General features: G+C 39.6%; 1 pseudogene; it reads left to right on the top strand.

The window, feature by feature from the left end:
• LOC108310510 overlaps positions 1-3,137 on the top strand; it is a 115,558-nt pseudogene extending 112,421 nt beyond the window's left edge.
• Positions 3,138-9,389: the final 6,252 nt, after the last annotated feature.

Genomic DNA, 9,389 nt, shown 5'->3' with positions numbered 1-9,389 from the left:
CAGACAGATTCATAGCTGAATTCTACCAGAGGTAAAAAGAGCTGGTACCATTTCTTCTGAAACTATTCCAAAAAATTAAAAAGAAAGGACTCCTCCCTGACTCATTCAATGAAACCAGCATTATCCTGACCAAAACCTGGCAGAGATACAACAACAAAAAAGAAAACTTCGGGCTAATATCCTTGATGAACATCGATGCAAAAATTCTGAATAAATATTGGCAAACCAAATCCACCAGCACATCAAAAAACTTATCCACCGTGATCAAGTGTGCTACATCTCCAAAGTTGGCTCACATATGCAAATCAGCAAATGTGATTCATCACTTAAACAGGACTAAAGATAAAACCACATGATTATCTCAATAGATGCAGGAAAGGCCTTTGATAGAATTCAACATTGCTTCATGCTAAAAACTCTCAATAATCAAGGTATTGAAGGAACATATTTCAAAATAATAGGAGCCATATAAGACAAACCCACAGCCAGTATTATACTGAATGGTCAAAAGCTGGAAGAATCCCCTTGAAAACCAGCCTAAGACAAGGATGCCCTCTTTCATCACCCTGTTCAACATAGTATTGGAAGTTCTGGCCAGGGCAATCAGGCAATTGGCTGTAGGTTTGTCATATTTTGCTCTTATTATTTTGAGATGTGTTTCATCAATACCTAGTTTATTGAGGGTTTTAGCATGAAGGGCTGTTGAATTTTATAAAAAGCCTTTTCTGCATCTACTGAGATAATCATGTGGTTTTTGTCATTGGTTCTGTTTATGTGACGGATTATGTTTATTGATTTGCATATGTTAAAGCAGCCTTGCATCCCAGGGATGAAGCTGACCTGATCATGCTGGATAAGCTTTTTGATGTGCTGCTAGATTTGGTTTGCCAGTATTTTATTGAGGATTTTCGTATTGATGTTCATCGGGGATATTGGCCTGAATTTTTTGTTGTTGTTGTTTTGTCTCTGCCAGGTTTTTGGTATCAGGATGATGCTGGCCTCATAAAATGAGTTAGGGAGAAGTCCCTCTTTTTATTTTCTTTTTTTTTTTAATTTGTATATGGTTCAGATAAGGCATTTTATTTCTGTTTAAAGTCAAACACACTACATAAGACATAGAAGGTACATTACATACTGGGAAAACAAAACAAGTATAGTGGCTGCCTGGCTCACAATGATTAACTCTTCTCTAAGAATGGCCAGATAATTCAAGGGTTCCATCATGTCTGCCCTAGTATTCATAAATGTTTGCTTGACCTAGGCCAAGTTGATCCACGATTCCTATGGAAATTTAATTTTCAATGAAGGATCAAATTGACCTGGAGGTCACTGAACCTGAGTTATCTGAACTCAAGAAGAAGCCACTGAAATCTTAGCTTTATAATACTACAAGAACCCTAAGCTTTAGTTTTCAGCTGTTAGCTCAATACTATTAGTTACTCCAATATATTTCCAACAAATTATTTTCTTTTTCAAAACATTATGTATAAGTAGTAGGAATTCAACTCTGAAACTGGTAGAAGCATAGCAGGATAAGTCCCTCTTTTTCTATTGTTTGGAATAGTTTCAGAGGGAATGGTACCAGCTCCTTTTTGTACCTCTGGTAGAATTCAGCTGTGAATCCGTCTGGTCCTGTGCTTTTTTTGGTTTGTAGGCTATTAATTACTGCCTCAATTACAGAACTTGTTATTGGTTTATTCGGGAATTCGACTCCTTCCTGGTTTAGTCTTGGGAGTGTGTATATGTTCAGGAATTTATCCATTTCTTCTAGATTTTCCAGTTTATTTGCATAGAGGTGTTTATAGTATTTTCTGATGGTAGTTTGTATTTCTGTGGGATCAGTGGTAATATCCCCTTTGTCATTTTTTATTGTGCCTATTTGATTCTTCTCACTTCTTTATTAGTCTGGCTAGTGGTCTATCTACTTTGTTAATCTTTTCAAAAAACCAGCTCCTGACAAGGAGCCAAGGAGAAGAACCACCAGCTTTACAAGTCCTACACCAGCAGAATCATTGCAAAGATGATTCCCACTTCACTAGAAGAAGAGATCAAAGAGATTCATCGAAGTGGCAGTAAGGCTTTGGACAGTACTCCAGAGTGCAAGCCCTCTGACATTTTCTACTTTTACTGGGAAGGAAAGGAGACCATTATGAATGATGAGGTGACAAAGAGATTCTCAGCAGAGGAACTGGAGTCCTGGAACCTGCTGAGCAGAACCAATTATAACGTCCAGTACATCAGCCTTCGGCTCATGGTCCTGTGGGGGTTAGGAGTGTTGACTCGGTACTGCTTCCTGCTGTCACTCAGGATAGCACTGGCTTTCACAGGGATTAGCCTTCTGGTGGTGGGCACGACTGTGGTGGGATGCTTGTCAATGGGAGGTTTAAGGACTTCAATGAGTAAACATGTTCACTTAATATTTTACCAGATCTGTGTGCGAGCACCGACAGCCGTTATCACCTACCATGACAGGGAAAACAGACTGAGAAATGGTGGCAACCATGTGGCCGATGGATGTGATCGATGTGATCATCTTGGCCAGCGATGGCTATTATGCCATGGTGGATCAAGTGCACGGGGACTCATGGATGTGATTCAGAGAGCCATGGTGAGGGCCTGCCCGCACGTCTGTTTTGAGCCCTCGGAAGTGAAGGATCGCCATGTGGTAGCTAAGAGACTGACTGAACATGTGTAAGATAAAAGCAAGCCACCTATCCTCATCTTCCCTAAAGGAACCTGCATCAATAATACATCGGTGATGATGTTCAAAAAGGGAAGTTTTGAAATTGGTGCCACAGTTTACCCTGTTGCTATCAAGTATGCCCCTCAATTTGGCGATGACTTCTGGAACAGCAGCAAATATGGGAATGGTGATGTACCTGCTGTGAATGATGGCCAGCTGGGCTATTGCCTGCAGCATGTGGTACATGCCTCCCAAAATCAGAGAGGCAGCCGAAGATGCTGCCTAGTTTGCGAATAGGGTGAAATTCGCCATTGCCAGGCAGAGAGAATTTGTGGACCTTCTGTGGGATGGGTTCCTGAAGAGGGAAAAGATGAAGGATACATGCAAGGAAGAGAAGCAGAAGCTGTACAGCAAGATGATCATGGGGAACCATGAGGACGGAAGCCACTCCTGAGCTTGCCTCGATCTGGCGGGGGTCACCTTGCCAAGAGCCAACGGGCTAGGAGCTGGAGTTCTCGTTGTCACCACCACCCCTACTGCTGCTTCCTTTCCAGACTCCAGGGCTTCCAGGGCTGCTCTGGAACCCAGGACTCCGGCTTTCTCCCAGCCCCAGCGGGATCCCAGTGCACCCAGCGCGGCCTGCCCTTGGCCCAGTGCACCCAGCGCGGCCTGCCCTTGGCGGTCTGAACGGATGTTGCAGGTGTCGCTACCCAGGAGATGCCTTGTCTCTTTCGTTGATGGAATGCCATTAAAGTCAACTCCCCATCTGTGCATGCTGTGCGGGCTGAGTGTCTGGGGAGATGTGGTCATGTTCTTGTGCTAGGGGCAGTGGGACGGCAGTCTGTTATGTATGCTCATGTGCCAGGGATGTGCCAGGGGCGGCCACCCACTCTCCAGGAGAGGCACAGCTGAAGTATTGTGGCTGGCTTCAGCCTCAAAGTCACCCCCAGCCTTGGAGCTCTGCAGACATGATAGGAAGGAAACTGTCATCTGCAGGGGCTTTCAGCAAACTGAAGGGTTAGTTTCTTATGCTGCTGCTGATGGAACCACCAAAGGGAGGAGAAGAGGCCAGGTGGGCTGCTGACTGGGCCATGGTGAGAACCAAGAGTCCTGTGTGTTCATACTCCAGGCTAACCCTGAACTCCCCATGTGATGCATGCTCCGTGGAATGTGTGCCTTGGTTTCCCCGTGTGTAACATGAGTCGGGGGGAAGGTTGGTGATTCCTACTTCACAGGGTTGTTGTGGGGATTAAAGTGCTGTGGTGATTGAAGGACACATGACATTCAGTGTTTCAAATACAGGCCCACAAAATGGGAAGGGCAAGTCTGCACTCAGAAGTGCTGCACCTACCTGGCTTTGAATTGTCTTTGTGAGTAAATAAAACCAGCTGGTGAATGAAAAACAAATAAACAAACCAACAAAAACCAGCTCCTGGATTCACTGGTTTTTGTTTTTTGTTTTTTAGAGAAGGGGTTTCACCATGTTGGCCAGTCTGGTCTTGAACTCCTGACCTCATGATCTGCCCACATCGGCCTCCCAAAGTGCTGGGATTACAGGTGTGAGCCACCATGCCCAGCACCTCATTGATTGTTTTTGAATGGGTTTTCATGTCTCTATCTCCTTCATTTCTGCTCTGATCTTATTTATTGCTTGTCTTCTGCTAGCTTTTGAATTTATTTGCCCTTGCTTCTCTAGTTCTTTTAATTGTGGTGTTAGGGTGTTGATTTTGGATATTTCCTGCTTTCTTCAGTGGGCATTTAGTGCTATAAATTTCCTTCTAAACACTGTTTTAGCTGTGTCACAGAGTTTCCAGTACATTGTGTCTTTGTTCTCATTAGTTTCAAATAACTTATTTATTTGTTTCAATTTTGTTATTTACTCAGTAGTCATTCAGGGGCAGGTTGTTCAGTTTCCATGCAGTGGTGTGGTTTTGAGTGAGTTTCTTAATCCTGAGTTTAAATTTGATTGCACTGTGGTCTGAGAGACTATTTGTTATGATATCCATTCTTCTGCATTTGTTGAGGAGTATTTTACATCCAATAATGTGGTCAATTTTAGAATAAATATGATGTGGTGCTGAGAAGAATGTATATTCTGTAATTTAAGGTGAAGAGTTCTGTAGATGACTATTTCACCATTAGAGAAATGCAAATGAAAATCACAATGATATACCATCTCATGCCAGTTAGAATGGCAATCATTAAAGAGTCAGTAAACAACAGATGCTGGAGAGTATGTGGAGAAATAGAAATGCTTTTACACTGTTGGTGGGAGTGTAAATTAGTTCAACCATTTTGGAAGACACTGTGGTGATTTATCAGGAATCTAGAACCAGAAATACCATTTGAACCAAAAACCCCCTTACTGGGTATATACCCAAAGGATTATAAATCATTCTACTATAAAGACACATGCACAGATATGTTTATTGCAGCACTGTTCACAATAGCAAAGACTTAGAACCAACCCAAATGCCCATCAATGATAGACTGGATAAAGACAATGTGGCACATATACACCATGGAATACTATACAGCCATAAAAAAGGATGAGTTCATTCATTTCCTTTGCAGGGACCTGAATGAAGCTGAAAATCATCATCCTCAGCTAACACAGGAATAGAAAACCAAATACTGCATGTTCTCATTCATAAGTGGTAATTGAACAATGAGAACACATGGGCACAGGTAGGGGAATATCACACACTGGGCCTCTCAGGGGGTGGGGTGCTAGGGGAGAAATAAAAGGGGTTTGGGGGTAGGGGAGGGATAGCATTAGGAGAAATACCTAATGTAGATGATGGGTTGATGCAAACCACCATGGCACATGTATACCTATGTAACAAACTTGCATGTTCTGCACATGTATCCCAGAACTTAAAATATAATAATAATAGTAAAAGAAAATCAAGGCAATACCATTCAGGGAATAAGCACCGACAATGATTTCATGAAAAATGCCAAAAGCAATTGCAACAAAAGCAAAAATTAACAAATGGGATCTAAATAAACTAAAGAGCTTCTGCACAGCAAAAGAACCTATCATCAAAGTGAACAGTCAACCTACAGAATGGAAGAAAATTTTTGCAATCTATTCTATTATATGAAAGGTATAATATTCAGCATCTACAAGAAACTTAAATATATGAGAAAAAGAAAACCCACTGAAAAGTGGGCAAAGGACACAAACAGACACTTCCCAAAATAAGATATACATGTAGCCATCAAAAATATTTTTAAAAAGCTTAACATCACTGCTCATTAGAAAAATGCAAATCAAAACCACAAGGAGATACCATCTCATGCCAGTTTAGAATGGCTTTTATTAAAAAGTCAAAAAACAATAGATGTTAGTGAGGTTGCAGAGAAAAAGGAATGCTTTTATACTGTTTGTTGATGTGTAAATTAGTTCAACCATTCTGGAAAATAGTGGAAAATTCCTCAGAGATCTAGAGGCAAAAATACCGTTTGACCCAGTAATCCCATTACTAAATATATATTCAATGGAATATAAATCATTCATTTTTAAAGACACAGGCACGTGTATGTTCATTGTAGCAGTATTCACAATAGCAAAGACACAGAATCAACCTAAATGTCCATCAGTGATAGACTGGATGAAGAAAATGTGGTAAATATATACCATGGAATACTATGCAGCCATAAAAAGGAACAAGATTGCGTACTTTGCAGAGATGTAGATCGATTTGGAAGCTATTATCTCAGCAAACTAATGTAGGAACAGAAAACCAAACACTACATGTTCTCATTTATAAGTGGGGGCTGAACGATAAAAACACATGGCCACATGGTGGGGAACAACACACACCGGTGCCTGTTGGAAAGTGGGGGATGGGAGGATGGAAAGCATCAAATGAATAGACAGTAGATGCTTGGATTAATACTTAGGTGATAGGGTGATCTGTGCAGCAAATCACCGTGGCACATGTTTACCTATGTAACAATCTGTATATCCTGCACATATAACCCCAAACTTAAAAGTTTGATAAAAGAAAAAAAATGATGTTGGCAGTGTTTGTAAAACTCTATTTGCGAAAACAGGTGGTAGCCCAAAATATCTCACTGGATGTAGTTTGCCAACCCATAGTGTAGATAATCATGGTGACTGTATCAAATATTTAGAACTAAATGGAACCTAAGTGAGTCACATGGTTCATGTAGCTATAGTTGTACATTCTGCATTTGTATACATAATACAACAGAGTTTTGAAGTGATTAAAGGATTTTCTCTCAGCCAAACAAAATAAACAGTTTTCCTATTCGTTTAAAAATGAAAAATTTATCCAGGCATGGAGGTGCATGCCTGTAGTCCCAACTACTTGAGGGACTGAGTCCAGAGGGTCAATTGAGCATAGGAGGCTGAGGCTGCAGTGAGCTATGATCATGCCACTGCATTCCAGGCTGGGTGACAGAGCAAGACAACTGTCTCAAAATATAATAATAAAATTAAAATAAGGATAAATAAAAATAAAATTTCTTTCTAATTGCACCAAATTGAACATCCCTATCTCTGCCAGATCTCCATATAATCATCCAAAAATAGATCAAGACAAAGTTAATTCAGTCTTATTAACAGTTTTGAGTTGGTTAGACTAAGGGCAAAGATTGTCATTAACATTTTTAATTGACCTATCACAATTAAATTTCTTGTGAACTATTCAAACAAGTTTTGCATTATGGAAACTCAATTTACAGATTTATCTCATAAATATAGTTTGTAATTTTTGGTAGCAGAAAAATGAGAAATTGTAAAATTAATTTGTCAAATAATGAACCTGTGGTCAGTAGTGCATGTGCTAAAAGACATGGAAACTACGCTCTCTGAAAAAGCCCATGTTCTTCTTGGGATAGAATACAGTTCATTTCAACACACTTATTAATCAGTAGAAAAAAGAGAAATTGTAAAATTAGTTTGTCAAATAATGAACCTGTGGTCAGTACAGCATGTGCTAAAAGACATGGAAACTATGATCTCTGAAAAAGCCTACATTCCACTTGGGATAGAAAATAGTTCATTTCAACACACTTATTAATCAGTCATTATATGTCAGGCAAAAACCCATAATATACTATCCACCTTTGAGAAGCTCATAGACTTACAGGAGAATAAAACAGAACACATCCATATTTGCATCCCCTTTCTCAGCAAATCTCCTTTCTCATTTGTGGCATACAACGTACTCTTTGTCATGCTGATTTCTTGCTCATGTGTTTCTCCTTTTCTGTGCACCAGTTTCTCCTACTAGTGCACAGAAAAGGAGGGCTTGAAACATTTTTAGGTAAGGATTCTTAGAGAATTTGAGGAGTAAATTGAGATTATCCAGGCAAAGATGTGAAACACTGCACGACTGAAAAAGGAAAGTGCATGAGTGAGAAAATCCTGTTATGAAGTGTCCTGTTATGAACATAAGCTACAAACAGAATAGGAAACGAAGGGACCTGCAAAAGATGGGGCTGCGGAGTTGGAGAAACTAGGTCATAGAGGGTCTCACATTATTCTGCATAATTACCAGACTAGATATTTACCATTTATGCTTTTTAAATCTGCATCCATTTGACATACAACTTGCATGCACCAGCCCCCAATACTAACACCATTGTACACACTTAAAGATTCTGATGTGCCCCTTGCCTTGGAGAATGCAGAAGAGAAACTTGACAGGAAGAAATAGGAAGAAAAAAGCTAAAAGTTTTTAATCAAGTTGTTAGTGATTTGGTGTTTGATATAAAGCCTTAATCTTCTTTTCTCCCCAAAATCTTCTATAAAATTTATATTGCTGCTAATGCTTTCTGAAGTTAAATATGATTTCTGAAGATTTCATGAACACAGAGTTTGGCTTCAAGAGCAAAGATTCTCTATGGAGGCCTGGTCATATGTTGGTTGTATTATTTCCTATTTTCAGAAACTGTTCTCAGTGCTACAAATGGAAAGATGAATTCTACATGAAGAGACACACACTCACAAATGGTAATCACAGCATCGTGATAAGTGTTAAAAAAAAAAAAAAGGAGGCTTATACTATGTTATATGGAAAGAGGAAGAAATGATTAATTTTACTAAGAGAGGTCCCGAGAAGGCTTTCCAGAGGAGATGATATTTGAACTGACCTTTGAAGCATACTTAAGAGCTTACCAAAAACAGAGGAGAGTTAGGAAAGTAATTAAAACAAGGGAAAAAATACTTAGAGAAAACATTGTGTTTTAGAAAACTGTTCATAGATTTATATGGTTGAAACACAAGTTATGTGAGGATGATAAGGCAGAAGTCAAATCACGGCGTCATGGAGAGGAGGGAAGAATTGCCGGTTTGAAGTCTTAGAGAAAAGAAAAAACAGGATTAATAGGATCAATACATATGACTGAGCTAAGCCCTGAAGAATGAGTAACATTGATTATCATAAACAGATCACTCAAGAGGGTCTGCATCATGTCTTTTATCTTCTATATCCTCTTCAATACTGAATCAGGGCTGAGAATAACGTGGTATGCAGATGCAACCTGGTTTACTGATTTCCTAATTGCCTCAAAGACCACAAGAAGTCTATTTTGGCTCTTCAGACAGTCCTCAAAGTACCTAACCATCAGATGTGTTCCAAAATAGTCATTAGTATGGAAGAATACTGAAGAATGCCACGAAGATTTGCAAGACTTTTACATAAATTATATAAATCATTTTATGTGATTT

Source organism: Cebus imitator, unplaced genomic scaffold (assembly GCF_001604975.1).
Source record: "Cebus imitator isolate Cc_AM_T3 unplaced genomic scaffold, Cebus_imitator-1.0 Scaffold104, whole genome shotgun sequence".
NCBI lineage: Eukaryota > Metazoa > Chordata > Mammalia > Primates > Cebidae > Cebus > Cebus imitator.
The sequence above is the reverse complement of the archived record's forward strand: the minus strand, read 5'-3'. Positions and strand labels throughout refer to the sequence as shown.